Genomic DNA, 16,096 nt, shown 5'->3' on the forward strand with positions numbered 1-16,096 from the left:
GTAAGCACGTGGGTTTTGTGCCTGCCTCAGTCAGAATGTGGAAGCAATTACAAAGATACCATTAACACTGCTAATGGTATCTTAGGAAAGAAGAAACTAAAAGGAAAAGTTAGATAAGGCCAGCTATCAGTGCCCATAACACTTCATTCTATTTTATTCCTGGTTTCTAAGTGAATTTACCTTAAAAATTTCTATTCTTCTACAATTTCTGAATCCTTCACAGTGGCTGAGACACTGAGGACAGCTGCTGAACCTGCATCCCTTCAGGTGTCTGCTGAGCAACCAGCAGGCAGCGTGTACTGTGAGTGCATCCCTGCAGCTGGCTGCAGGATGAAGCATGGGCATAAGCAATTTAGAGATGCTGATACGAGGAGAGTACTCAGCCCTTCCCTCAAGTCTTCTCCTGGTTTCAAGGAGAGGGAATGCAGTGCACAGAGGCACTACATACAGCTAAAAGCAGGTATAGGCAGATGCTGTTTACAATTAGTTGTATCAGAGCTTATTCTTACAAGTCTTTAATACAACTTTAGATGAACTAATGAAGAAAAATACTGCAAGGACAAGCATCGCAAATTTTTGTCTGGGAAAGGACCTCTGGAGGTCATCTGATCCAACCTGCCTGGCAGGGCAGGGCTTGTTGTCCTGGACCATTTCCAGGCAGCTTTGGAGGTGAAGACTCCACAATCCCCCTGGACAACCTGTCCTTGCTCACCCCACAGTAAAGGAGTTTTTCCACATGTTCTGATGAGGCTCCTGTGTGCCCACTGAGGAGAGCCTGGCTGTAGCTTCTTTACAACCTCCCTCCAGGTATTTATGCACATTTGTAAGATCCCCTCCAGCCTTTTCTGCTCCAGGCTGAACAGTCCCAGCTTTCCCCACAGCAGAGATGTTCCAGAACCTTCACCTCCTCACTGGCCTTTGTTATACTTCAAGTTTCTCAGGGTGCTACAAACTGCCATGCCCACCAGCTCATTCTGTGTCTTCAAGGCAAACCAGCCCATTCAGGCTACAGAGATTTCTGGATCCAGCTTCCCCAATTTCCCAAAGCCCCATTTCCCAGCAGAGAGAACAGCACCACACAGGACAAAGGAAGGGCCATGATGGAGACCTCTGCATGTAATTGGGGCCTGTAGGGGCAATGTGTGAATCACCACAAGAAACACTATTTTTGCCTTTTTTATATTGATCCAGTTTATTCCTATTGTTGGAAAACTGGAATTTGCTTTCGACTGGCTCCTCAGATTCAGATCAATACAGCACTGACATCAGACAGGATTTATCTGGTCACATATGGGTCACAACCACCAAGACCAGACAGTGAAAGGACAGCACAGTACACAGAAATAATCCAAACTCAAATTTCAAATGTTACCAGTCTTCTATATACTGCTTTTTAGTGTATTTGAACATTTCTCAAGCACTTCATACAGGCAGAGCATAAGAAAAACTAGATTTTAGGGATACTGGAACAGTTCTGTCTGCTTGTCAGAAATCAAAGAACCCTGTGTGCATCTCTTATTTAATGATTATGTTTAGTTATTCCAATTATTTAGACTATAATGGGGGAGTTATCTAGACTTACACATAATCCTGTTACTTCACAATAATCTCTTACTGATTCCCTTGATTTTCAAAATAAGACATGAACAAAATTTCTGTTGATTTCTGTGCAAAATCTCTCAATGACAAAAGTGAATCTGTTTAAATATGCTTATTCAAAGTGAACCAACACTGTCTCCTTGGCACCTCTGACATTTCTGCCAATGAGCAATACAAAAGGGAAAATCAATGATTTCCCATCCCATAAAAAACAAGGAATAACCATGAAACACATAAAACCAACTGCTTTCATCGTCATAAAATGCAATTAACTCATTTCAGTATAAACCCTTCCAGGCAAAGAAGAGTGAAGGAAAGTTGTAATGATAAAATGAAAACAAACCACAATGCTCCTCACAGGGAATGGGGTATTTGCCGCTTTTACCACCATGGGCAACTGTTAGCTCACAAAGTGAAGGAAATATTAATTGGAAGAACCATTTAAAAGTTCACAAATGCATATCAGGGAAAATTAAAATAAAGATAGCTTTCTACTATCTATGAATCCACACTTCCGTAACATCACATTCATTCATACATCCATTTCCATCCATTTATGTGTAACAATCACATTTCCAGGTGAGCAGTATTTGTGAGTCACATGCAGTTTATATTTTTTTTGGTATTTTCAGAGGCTGTTCTTTCTAGAAAAGCCTTTCAGTATCCATGCATTTACAGACTAAGAGACTATGTTGGTTTGGGTCACTTGGCTTACAAAAATGAGATCCACACGAGGTTTAGAACATTAAATATGAAGAGTTCAATTGAGAACATAAAAAGCAATCCATTGTGTTCTATTATTTAGTACTGATTTAAAACTGAATGCCATACACTGTGCTCAGTCAGTGGCATGACACCCCTTGTAGTGTAAGGTCCCAACTAGAGCTTGGGATTAGGACTCAGAGTTGATGATTTTTGTGGGTCCCTTCCAAATCAGGTTATTCTAGGATAGGTTTGTAAGAGTGTGTACATCACCATTTTCAAGGAGCACATAGCATGGCCAAAGGATTAAGTAAGACAAAGAACATCACATGATACTCAAATACATTCTGTTCTTAATGGCAAAAAGGAGAAAACTACTTTACAAAAGTTATTGTTATTGCTGACATATGCAAGCAAGTTAATAACAATAATAATAAAAAAACTGCCAACAAGCAGGAGAGCTGGCACCCTTTCCTTCAAATATGATGCGCATCTAAATTAAGATACAAACAACCCCATGTACCAAATCTGTGAAATTGGGACTCTTCCATCACAGACTGTGGCCAAACCTCATCTTAGAAATGCCTTCACTTCAGAGCAGGATGAAAAACCTGCCAGGGAGCTCAGCTCAGTGGAAGGAGAAATCTCTCCTCACTCAAGAGGTCTCATATTTAACACTGGCTGTATGTGCAGCTGGCAGCTGCTGAAACTTTAGTTCACGTGTAAGAAACAGTGGAAAAAATAATTTCAAAAGCCATAAAAATTGTATTAAGTCTTAATAAGGACTGCAACACAGCTAACTAACTACATCACTGTAATAAAACCTGATCTTTGGAGCAGGATGATGACAGAAGCACAGAATAATGAGGTTGGAAGAGACCGCTAAGATCATCAAGTCCAACCTATGCCCTAAACACCTCAACTAGCCTATAGCACCAAGTGCCATGTCCAGACTTTCTTTAAACACATCCAGAGATTGTGATTCTACCATCTCCCTGGAAAGAGCATTCCAGTACTTTATTAGTCTTTCAGTGGAAAATTGCTTCCTAATATCCAACCTATACCTTCCCTGACATGGATGATAAAGCTGCAGAGCCCACTGGAATTGGCATGTCATGTCTCTGCCTTACACAGGGTGTATCCAGTGTTTTATAAAGAGCATTTGAACAACACCCTTGAAAACAAGCCTTAACCTTTATTCAGCCCTGAAGTGGTTAGTTGGACTGGATGATTGTCATAGGCCCCTTCCAATCAAACCACTTTATTTCATTTTATTCTAAACCTCCAAGCCACAATGCACTTCCACTCACACCTCTCATCTGAATCCTCCTGTGTGATCCCTTCAGCAGAGCACAGAGGCTCCCAAAGCACAGCAAACTCCCTGAGGGCACACAGCCCATACAAGCACAGAGCACAGTCACAAGGACATTTCTACCAACCTAGTGGCCCACAAACAGACCCTACTTAGGAAAAAAATCAGACAAAATGAGCACGTTTCTTTGTGGATATGCTAATTACTACAGGGCATCAATACGGTGAACATTTTTAATGTGCATTTTGGCATTGTAAACTTCCCCAAATTGTTTTATAACAATGACCCAAAAGGCAGGTGTATTTTGTCTAAGGATTCATCTAATGACTTTATTAAGATAATGAGTCTGGTTTTTGTACCAACAGACAGAACAAATGTTGATCAGGGCATTAGCAGAATTGAGTCTCAACAGCAGTTTCACCTTCCCAAGACCAAGAAAGAAAAATAAATGTACTGTTACAGAAAGTAGGTAACAGCTTTTCACTGAGAGATTAAGCAGAGGGAAAAGATTAATGTGCCATTATATAAATGTCTTACTCAAAACTAGATAAAACCAGATCTGAGTCTAAACACAAAATGGTAGAAGGTTTCCATAAAGTACCTGCAGCTTTTTCTGCAATGATTCAGGTTTCTATTTATAGGAAAACCAAAAAATGTGTGTCCAGGAAACACCTGGAGTGTCTCAGCCTTCTGCTCTCCTACGTGACAGTGCCCATTTACCCAAGTTTCCTTTTAATCAAAAAATATTTTATCAGCAAAGATTCCAAAAGTATTTGGCTTGATGCATAATTTCTTACAAATCTAACATGAAACTAGGATATTCTATTCATAATGGAAATTTCAATAAATAAATTACTATGTATGTCTCAGTGTAAGGTAGGGAGCTAATAATTTAACAGATAATTCTAGTTTTATAATTGAAGATGATTTTATCTAAGTTTTTTTTTAACCCCATTAAACCTCCCAATGCAGTGCCACAGTGGCTCAATCAGCAGTTAACATTATTAAAGTTCACAGCCTGTTATTTTCAGTTCAGCCTTGCTTTGTGTGATAGGTAAAAAGACAAAACATAGAAGTTCAGTCTCAAGACACATTTTGAAATTATCTCTATAGTTTTCTTGAAGCTAAATTTGCTGTTTCAAAGCAAGTGCTAGAAAAATTACTTAAAAGTTCAGCCCTATCTGAGCAGCAGTGTCAGCTACATATTGAAAAAAGGGATATTAAAGTAATAAGAAACTTGGAAAAAAAAAGATGGGGGAGGTAAGATTCCAGGTTTAAAACTCCAGGGATTGATCATATCTCAAATACAATTATTGGAATTTTTAAGTTGTCTTGTATTACTTCATATATATATTAATTCATCTAGTGCTTAAAGTGCTCATCACAAATCAAAGTGTCAAAGTGGTGGGGAGAAAAATAAGAAATCCCAATTTCACCTGAAAAATGACTTGAAACTCAGTACAGAGCAGATGGAGCCTCCACCTTTCCTCTGATAACACACACAAAAATGCCGTTTCACTGCGTCCAGGAGAAATCAACTTTGCATATTTCCCAGCTGACCTAGGGATGATCCCTTCCTCCATGAGGCACATTTTGGTTTGGGCTATGAAGAGTTAAAACTCACAGCACTGTCTCTAACTCTCAGGCCCATCATGTAATTAAACAACACATCTTTTGCTTGTTTGTCCTTTAACACAACCAGAATACTAATACCTAAATTACTAACTTAAAAGCATTTGATATCCCATATGCAAATCATGTAATTCCTGGTCATCCAAGATATGTCACATATTGTAGCTTCACAGAAAAAAATATATAATGCATAAAACTTCAAACAAAATAGCTTTGGCTTGTTTCTCCCTGTGCACTGTTCCAAGAAAACAATATAACACACTGCAAAAGGGCAATACATTAAATTTGCAGAGGGGTCTTTTATTTGTCTTTGAAATTATTCACAACAAACAAATGGTCCAAGAGCAGACCTCATCAATAATTGACAGGATGATAGGAGGAACCTTGCAGGACACAAACAAACAGTGCTGGGAAGCTTCTGGGCAAGAAAAGGAAGAAAAATACAAAATAAGTGCTTAGGAACTACACTCATGTGGGTTAAGATAAACCGCATCATCACTCATCACTGGCACTGACCATCATAGGGTGAAGCAGCAAACCAGGTCTTTAGGACTGGTAGGAGTCTCTATCTTCATGAAATAAAAAAAAATTGCACTCTAAGTACACTAAACACAGATCAAAGTGCATTACCATCACTGCAGCTGCAAAGCAAATGCATTTTTCACACCTATTTTCCAGTGGATAACCTAGGAATAGCCAATGATGTTGCAGAGTTGTTTTTAGAGAGAATAAACATGTATTTCAGAAGTTTGCAAAAAAACCCCCTCAAACCAACAGCCCAGACCCTTAAGTATTTAAGCGTTAATTTGTATGCCAATAGTTCTTCATGCTTTGTTAAGCTTACTACCGATTTTCCAGCTGCTCCCAGAGAGAGGAGAAGAGCAGCTCTTAGCAGCAGGCTGCAATTACAGCCTGAGTGCTGGGAACACGTGAAGCTGCTCAGAGGTTCCCACACATCACCTCAAAGAGAAAGAAAAAAGCCAAGAAAGAGATTTATTCCAGCTAAGCAAAATAAAATTGTATCCAGGAGTTGTCCAAAATCCACATTTGAAGGGGTTTTTAGAGAGAGCACCAAGGGATGACTGAAATCACTAAAGATACTGCCTGGGTTCTGTTGTTACTTTTTGTCAATAGAACTACCGGAATTCTTCAAGATCTCAAAGATTTTCTGTAACATGAAAGTAATCTTTTAATTTCTAAGGATAAAACTACCATTATGGAAAAGTGTGCAGTATTACTATAACATTTTCTGAAAACTTTTCTTTGCCCAGGATTTTATCCCTGGGAAGCTGAGAAGCCTCAGAGAGAAATGAAAACAATAATTATCTGATTGCTTGGGAATGTGGCGTGGAGATCATTTACCAACAGGTGCATCTTTGATTGGTTCCATGTGAATTGTTTTAACTTAATAACCAATCACAGCCAGCTGTGTCAGACTCTGAGGAGTCAGTCACAAGCTGTCATTATCATTCTTGTTTAGCCTTCTGATGTATCCTTTCTTCTTCTTTAGTATTGTTTTAATATAGCATTCTTTAATATCATATCATATTATAAAACAATAAAGCCTTCATATAATACCATATAAGAAAATAAAAAAGCCTATAATAAAATAATAAATCAGCCTTCTGAGAAATTAGAATCAAATTCTCATCTCGTCCTAGGGACCTTACAAATACCACAGTGCAGCTCTAGCCTGCTTAGCCACTCACAAAAATTAAAGTCAACAGCTTGTAGAATTGTGTTTTATACTTCAGAACTAATTTTGTGGGGCCAAACGATGGCAATTTAACCCTACAAAAAATGATGATCCTATTGGAAATTAAGGGGATTAAACATACTGATCATCACTTTGAGTCAAAGGACAAATTAACCCCTGCCTCCATTAGCCATCCCCTTCTGCAACGCTGCATCCCAGCTGTGTAAGGAGCACATAGCAACTGCAGTGGCCATGGCTTGTGCTGCCCCTCCCCTTGGCTGCACATCCCACACACTCCCCCAAGCCAGCAGCAGCACTTATCTGATCACACACTGAACTAATCTAGGCCACAGCTACCCCAGAGGAAAATACATCATTAATTTCCATCCAGGTCAGCTCCCTGATGACTTTTCTGGCTGCTCACACAAGCCACAGTGGCAGTGCAAAAGCAGAGGAGGTGGCAATGGTCAGCAAGGCAGGCCAGGGGGCAGGGCTGCAGCCAGCCCAATTTAGAGCAGCTGGAGCTCTCAAGGAACTCCCTCTTATCTCTGCCAAAAGCAGCAGCTCTGTGCCACTTCATATTTCATGGAGGAAAAAGTTTAAAGGTTCTCTGCAACTGAAAGTACTGGAAAGAACAGAGTACAGGAGCTGCTGCCCTAAACAGGAGCTGGCGTAATTCATTAGCAGCTGTGACACAGGATCTCTCAGATCACCTGTGTGCCTGCTATGCTTACATCTACCATTTAAATACGTGTCTATTTATTAAATATTGTTGTCATTTTATTGCATACATACCTTCTTGTTGATTGCTCATGGGCAGCTCCTCACAGTGCTGACTCCCTCTTCTTCACAGCACAGCCACCAAACTCCAGCTTTCTCCTCACCTAACCCACTCTTTTATAGCCCCCATCCTTATTAGACACAGCTGTGGCCTGTTAAGGGCAGGGTTGCTCCTAATCTTTGATAATTAGTGCAGCTGCAACTCCTCAGGTGTGAGATTGCCTTCTGCACTATCTTTATTTTCTTACATTCTATTCCCCTCAAAATATTATGCATATTGTTATACATAATATAATGTTATAATCTATACATAAGTCTAATATTATGTATATTATTAAATATGTGTCTATCTATAGGAAGAATTCTGTCTGCTGAAGCAGTGTAGGAATGGACATCTGTTATCAACAGAGATTGGCTTTGCTTGATTGCTCATTAACTTCTCTTGGAGATTTCAGTGCCTCCTACCTTCAAGCAGTGCTCCCTATAATACTAGTTAGCTCTCCACTCAGGAAAGTTATCTGCATCTCTAGCAGCCAATCCTATTTTATTTATCTCCCTTAACTAGTTTTTAATGTATTTCAGTAGTATCACAGACAATATTTCTAAATGTAGCAGTAACATGTTGTGGTATTTCTTAATCTTGAAAATGCATTGAAACCAACACACTTGAAGCTTTAAAAAAAAAAAAAAGTAATTTACATAGTAACCAGAAGATTAAACCTTGGCCAAAGACTCCTCTGCCAGGTAACTGAAGCCAAAAATAAAAACCTCAGCTACAAAGAAATGGAGTCCAGCCAAGTTAATTTTGTACAAAACCACACTAAGGAAGAGGGCAAACCACACCAAGCAGAGAATTGGATTTCCAATCTCTCATCTTTTCAGTGAAAGATGCGCAAAGCTGACAGCACAGATGGCACCAACTCAATCCTAATCAAAACTAATGAAGTTGAACTTGATACACAACTCTTTAATGAGCAAAATGTATTTTTGTTTTCCCATCCATTTTAAAGCTATCACACCGCAATAAAATAATGTGAACAGCACAATAAATGCACAATGCATTATAACAGAGGTAGTATTTTGTGAACACCTGAAAAAGCTTGTAGTAAATGATGAAATATAGAGATAAAATTGAATTGAATTTAGGTAACTTTCCTGTCCCAATATAAAGATCAATTGGTATCATACCATTCATCTTTAAACAAAGAAGTACTGTTCAGTTTTTTATTTTTAAAAGAAACTTTACCAGGCAACACACTTAAAAAAATACCCCCATTAGCATTTAAATTCATATAATGCACATACATGGGAAAAATTATGGTAATGACTTAGATGACATTTCACTTTGCTGGCAGCTACAGAATTAAAATCTTCATGCTTGAGGGTCAGAGAAACAAGGAAAATCTGGAATAACTAAACAGATGTACTCCATCTAGATCACTATGTCAGTGCTGCATACAATTAAAATGAAAAAAAATTATATTTTTATTGGGTTTCTTTAATTATTTTCAAAATAAAAATATCTAGAATATTTCATAACAAAAAATATTACCCAAAAGAAGACAGAATTAGTGCATGGCTTACAGTCCAAAAAAAAAAAAATCAATAAAAAAACAATACAATGGGCTTTAATTGTCAATAAGATAAAGCAAGAAAATTCACCTCCAACACAGATCAGGCACAGTGCATTATGCCTCCATTTTGAGTTATTGACAAGCTGTGGCTGCAGTTCCATGTTATTCCATGAAATCACGGCTGTGCTGCCCCAGGCACTGAGGGAAGCAAACGGGGAGCTCAGGCACAACAGCACCAGCAACCACCTGGCAAACACCTGCACTTCACTGGAAAGGCAGGAGTGGCTGGAAGGTGAGAGGAATGAGGGATTTGTCTTTACAAACAAGCTGTGGGTCTGCTGGTACATAAAGTAGCACTGGGAGATTAAAGAAACAATGGGAAGGATTCCACTGATTCATATATGGAAAAAGATATTTGCTTTTACAAATAAACTTTAGGTTTGCTGATAAAGGAAATTAGACATTGAAAGATAAAAGTAACAATGGGGAAGGAAAAAAAACCCCTAAATTCCATAAGAATTAAAAATTAAAAGGGAGGGTTGTACGTTAGAGGGAAATCTATGGTATCAGGCATTCCAGGAAGTCTGAACCTCTCAAGTACCTCAGCCAACGGGGAAAGAGAGAAGGGAAATGTGGCTGGGAAATTGGGATAAAAAGGGAGGCTGCATCCTCCAAAAATTTGAGATCCCAGGGGAATGCCCCATGGCCTCTCCCTTTATTCCAATAAAGTAAAAGGATTCCTCTGTCTCCTTTTTGGACCTAAACCTCTGATATTTGTGGATTAATTTTCCTAGCAAAGGTAAGGGCATTTTCCTTGGATAATACAGAACTTCAGGTCATCTTTCCTTATTCTGCCTCCTCACAGGCTTTTATCAGGCAGGCACCTGGAGCTGCAGGACTGCAGGCATCCAATTGCACAAGTCCTGCTGCTTTGGTATGGAATGACGCTATGAAATATTTCTTACATCTCTTTATAAATGTGCCATCAAATCCCAAATCAACCATACACAAATAGGTTAAAAACTGAAAAACCCCATGTTTCATCTAATCTGATTTGAAATTTAAAAAAAAAAACATACAAAATCCCCAAACTTCATGATGGAAACAGTAAAATTAGTGGTTTTAACCCTCCCTGCCTCACTTAACTGTTGTGCAAACAAGAGTGAAAAGCACGTTACAAAAGATACTGTGAATGTAATAAAAACAGCCTGTTAGCATTTTTATTAATTATCTTCATAAATATATATTGTGCTTTGCAATTAAAATTCCGTGTGCCTGAGTTGCCATGGCAGCACAACATCCACAGCACAATAAATTCTTCCAGCTCAGTCAGGGCCAAGGCTACAAAGCTGGAGGCAGGCTGGATTTGGAACATTTCAGGGCAACCAGTGGAGACAGGGCAGAGATTATGAGGAAAAAATAGCTTCCACTGGATAGAAAATGCAGGAATCGATATTAAGCGAGCCTTGGGCGTTTCCAGGGTGACTTGTGAGGAATGCAAATTGTGAGTTATTTTTCTTTTTCCCCCCATCTGAAATTGCCTTCCTGGTGCCCCAATAGCTAAAAACAACTGTGCCAGACTCTCTGGGCAGCACTCACCTTGGGCAGCCCGGCTGGAGCTATAAATAGTGCTGCTACCATCTGCCATTCTGTCCCACACTATCCCTGTGCTGCCAGGGCATGGCCAGACTTTTTGCCAGGCCTGCAGGACCACACTGCCAGGCACAGATAATGAGGTGAGGAGCAAAAATGGGACCACTGTAATTAACTGCTGCTTTGGTAGTCGTTACTAGGATGACTGCTAAGAGAATCTGTAAAAGTACAATTAATATTGTGTACAGCGTGTGCAGGCGCTTCTCTTACTGTAGAGTTCAGACACAGTTCCTCACAATGACACCATCCCTGCTTCCAGTTTCATAGAAATAAGTAATAGGTAAAAATAAACCTCAAATATCAACTGCAGTAGCCAAAAATAATCCAGCTGGGAGCCTAATCTAATGATCTGAGTGAGTCAGCACCAAGAAACTGGAGCGAGTTGAGAGGTTGGGGTTTGCCCTCTCCTGCCCTTTTGCTCTGTCCACCATCCCCACAGCAGAACAGACACTGGGGCAGACCCAGTGATGACAGGAAAGCATCTTTTCCCTCGACGAGTAATCCAGACAGCCTGGAATTTCAGAAGCAACCCTCATGCTGTTGGCATGTCTGTGGTTCAACATTCATGTAATGCCCATCCTGTGGAACAATGGGACCCCTCTGAGCACCTGTGGCCACCATAGCTGAGAAACCCCTGATTTCACTGGTGCAATACACTGCACTGAGTTGGCTACAAAATTATTGTCTGGCACTGCCAAATAACATTGCTAATTTGGGAAAAAATATTGTATTGGAAGTGTTCAAGGCCATGTTGGACAAACCCTAGTGGAAGATATCCCTGTCCACAGCAGGCGGTTGGAACCAGATGAGTTCCAACCAAACCAAACCATTCCATGGCTCTATGATTGCTGATCTCTTTATTTTTCCACTATTAAATACTTTTGGGCTTGATTCTGCTCTCACTGTGGCCAGAGGCAGAACTACTACTGGTTTAGCTATGCTACAGCCACACTGTTCATAAATAAAAACAACATCTACATAAAGATTTTGACATAATTATTTAGAAATTATGTAAAAATCAGCAATGCATACTGTATATTTCTATGTCTATCCTTGTAGACTTGCAACCAACTGATTCAGAAACACCACACATTGCTTAACTTTTAAAAATTATGTGGTTCTGAGTACCTTGGGTCCCCCAATATTCTTGATGCTTTAAACATCCATCTCTTGTTTCTCTGCTTGCTCCTTGTTCATCCCATATTGATGGGATATAATATACCCATATTACCATGGGTAATCCTTCTGTACTCAGCACCTGTGGTGCTGCACATGGAATACTGCATGCCCTTGGTCAGGTCCATCATTTTGATCTCTTTGTAACTACAAAGTGGAGAGGGAGCAGCAGAGATCCACCAGGAATGCTTAAGGCTAAAGCCTGTGACCCAAGAAAAGGCCAGGACTGCCTGGTTTAAGTGGAAAAAAAGAAGGTCAAAGTGCAAACCAGCTGGAGTCTATCATGAGGAAAACATCCTGCTCTGATTCTCTATGTTCTGTACTTAAGAGAATTTCAAAGTTATTTAAGTCAAGCACTTTTTTTTCCTGCAATTAGGACATGGCTTGTTTGTATTGGTATATAATACACTTGTATTTTCTTAGTACAGGAAATTTCAATTTTCTATCATTCTGATACAAAAACTGTTTTGACATAAACCATAACTTCTTCAGTTAGAAAAAAAAAATCAAGTGATAACCTTTTGTTTATCATAGCAATATCTCTGAACAAATGAGTAACTTTATAGCCTCTACATAAATGCCTCCAGCAGGGCTCAAACCTACCCTAAGTGTTCTGCCACCAAATCAAGCAATAGTTCCTTATGTTTTCCTAAAAGACCATGCTAATTACATCATTTTATGATGATGCACTTTAAGCTCAATTTTGCCTGCAGTCTTCCAGCTTTTGGGGATCTGTCAAATTGTAAAGAAAATATTAATTTCCTCTACCTATAAAATCAAATAGGTGCAGAATGGGAGCTGGAGTTTCAGACCCATCTGTACCCAGTTTTAAATGCCAGGCAAGGCCAAGTGAATTGCCAGCACTGCTCCCACCAAAAGCTTTGTGTGCACAGTCACATTAACACAGCTGCCACTCACCTTCCCAAAGGAGATGTGAGAATAACAAAATCTTATTTACCCCACGCTATTTTCCTCTGAGATATCCTCTACTCATGCTGTGCAGTGATGGGACATTGAGAAGCCAGAGCACCAGCACGTTATCCAGAGTGGATTCACAGAAGTCTGTCAGGTTTTCCTAAACCTAGCTGTAGCTGCCTTGACCTAGTGACAGCCAACAGTCCTGCTCCCAGGGAAAGGCCTTACTGCATGTCCTTTAGACACCCATTCTCCCCCTTTGGCTCTGCCTCCTGGATGCACCCTGCAGGCACATGAAGCTTGACTTGTCTCTGCATCTTTTAAAGATTTCTAGATCTAAAGAGCAGGAACACTTGGAGTAGAGAAGAGAAAAAATTGGTAAATAAAGATTCTGCTTGGGAATCATGCTACTAACTTGACTAAGTAATGAAAGTCACTGCTGTGTGGGCTGAGAATATGTTCCAGTTCAGCTCTCTAGTTTGCAGAATCTTAGAACAGTTTGGGTTGGAAGGGACCCTGAAGATCATCTTTATCCAGCCCCCTGCCATGGGCAGGGACCCCTTTCACTACACCAAAGTGTTCCAAACCCCATCCAGCCTGGCCTTGAGCACTTCAGGGATGCAGCAGCCACAATTTCCCTGGGCAGCCTATGCCAGGGCCTCAGCAGAGGCACTGGTTCAGGAAGATGACAGCTGGGGATCAGTGTTTTATCTCCTGACAGCAGCCAGGATCTTCCAAAGCTTTCCCACTTCCTTTGAGCGAGCATACACCTCTGCCTGCACACAGAGACTTGTCAGTAGTGAGGTACCTAAGAAGTCACTTCAGTACCTACAGAGCAAGCCATTAGGAGGAGATAACAAATATTCACATGTATTTTTTCCAAGGCAATCTTTCTGACAAGGTAATCTCTAATGTACTCTAACCCACGTACTGTTAACTTGTGCAATCTTGGCACTTTAAATATCCACTTTTGCTTCACATGGGAATTTTTGCTTCAGCAGTGGAGCCAGTGAAATAGGAACATGACTGTTCTCTAGGCAGCCAGCAGAATTGAAGTTTCTCATAAATGAGTCTATCAACGATTTTGTTTCAATTATATGTTCAGACTGCCAAATTGGATAAAATGAATCCTTTGTTTAACTTTCATCTCATTCCTGAAAAGATAAATTCACCTGCCTGAATAAGCAAAACAAGCACAGATGAGTTTTTCTCTAAGCACAGAGAAACAGTAAGTCATGGAAAACTGGAGGTACAATCAACTGGCTTAAAAAGTCTTTTATCAGTACAGAAATAAACAGCCAAATTCATCTGCAATTTTAGAGTTCTTTGACTATGACAGAATCACAGAGGTGTTGAGGATGGGAGGGACCTCTGAAGATTGGTCACTCCAAGCTCTGCTCACAGCAGGGCTGCTCAGGACCACATCCAGTCAGGGTTTGAATATCTCCATCGATAGAGATTTGGCTGCCTGTTCCCTTATTTCACAATTCTCACAGTAACATGTTTTTTCTGAGCATTCACCAGAATATTCTGTATTTCAGTCTCTGACCACTGCCTTTTGTCCTGTCACTGGATAACTGTGTTTGCCTCACCTCCTTACCAGCCCCTGTCATCAGGTTTTGTACACATGGGTAAGACCTTCCCCTTCCCCATGCCCTTGATATATTTGGCACTAACATTTCAAACCTGAGCAGTCAGTAAGAGGTCACATTTTCTGAGCACATCAGCTCCCTCTGGACACTGCACCTTCCAAAACTGCAACACTGCTATTGAGTGGGTAAAACACACCAAGCTCTCAAACCAATACCTTTGGAAACACAGTGTTTCTTTGATAATGTCTGTATTTAGAGGAGATTATCATTTTTTTTCTTTTTTGCATCAGACAGGAAATTTCCATCACAGAGAGATTTCCAGACCAGAAATCAGTATTTTGCTTGTAAAATACTAAGCCTGAAGCACTACAGGAGAGAAGCAGAACAAAGGGTTTTATCATTATTCTTCACGCTTTAATTACCTTTATCAAATGCCAACTGAGACAAGCTATTTTTAAACCCTACCACTGATTCTGTAATTACATTAACTTAACACAGATTTTATTCTTCTCTACTTATACAGGTCTGCCCTAACTAAACCTTAATATATATTTGTGCAGAAAGTACAACAGGGTATTTACACACCGACCAATTTGAATACAGTAACTTCCAGACACAACTTGAAGATAAACTTGTCAGTTGAACACCTACAAATTACAAAAGAAAACCAAAGGCTACACTGAAATGATTTAGCACTTCAATAGCAGAGATGAGTGGTCATTAAAAGATTTCCTATTATGTGGTGGAAATACAATTTGTAATAGTGCAAATGCAAATTGACATAGTGTCATTTTAGTATTACTAATGTGGTATCATTTTTACACATCCCTCAAGAAAACAATGAAAACACCTTTTTCTTTTTTTATCATCACTTTCAGAGTTAATATCTGCCACTAAAAGAGTAATATTTGCCAAAAAAGCCATGGAAGGTTATTAAATTGGGTGCCATGGTTTAGTTCAGGATTTAGGGCATGGGTTGGACTTGATGATCTTAAAGGTCTCTTCCAACCTAGTCATTCTATGAATTCTGTGAAATTCTTTTATTAAATCATAATGATTGATATTAAAAACATACAGTTTTACTTATCATCAGTTTTGTAAGCAAGCTTCTTTCCCTTAGATAGATCTATATTCTGAGTTAGATAGATGAGTCTTTCTGGAGGCCCTGGATAGAACATGTCTGTGGCCACGTTTCTCTTCACAGAGAAAAGCAAGGCACAACTTCCCAAGGATATTTCTGGGATTCACATTCTCTGAACCTCAGAGAGAGAAAAAACAATTCTTATCTCAATTGCTGCTCCTCCTGTTGTTCACAAGTGGAATGCACTGTGGAAGACTGTTTACCTGAAGGGAATTGGTAACTGGATTCTGGTGTGAGTGTTTTGATTCTTTGACCAATTGAACCCATGTGTGTGTGTGTCAGAACTGTTGGCTGACAGTCACGAGATTCTGGGCAGTTGAATTG

At 39.7% G+C, this 16,096-nt stretch overlaps 1 protein-coding gene across 7 annotated transcripts in view; it reads right to left on the reverse strand.

Moving 5' to 3' along the window:
• Positions 1-16,096, reverse strand: part of RABGAP1L (RAB GTPase activating protein 1 like) — a 229,596-nt gene that overhangs the window by 114,671 nt on the left and 98,829 nt on the right. The window contains exon 1 of one of the 7 annotated variants that reach the window (XM_064719787.1): positions 7,737-7,812. The exons of 5 other annotated variants lie outside the window; for them this stretch is intronic. The gene's annotated coding sequence lies outside the window, so the exon portion shown is untranslated. Of the gene's footprint in view, positions 1-7,736; positions 7,813-16,096 lie in introns of those variants that run through there. One more of the 7 variants, XM_064719788.1, reaches the window with a different exon arrangement.

The sequence above is a fragment of the Zonotrichia leucophrys genome, chromosome 8, assembly GCF_028769735.1.
Source record: "Zonotrichia leucophrys gambelii isolate GWCS_2022_RI chromosome 8, RI_Zleu_2.0, whole genome shotgun sequence".
NCBI classification, from domain to species: Eukaryota; Metazoa; Chordata; class Aves; order Passeriformes; family Passerellidae; genus Zonotrichia; species Zonotrichia leucophrys.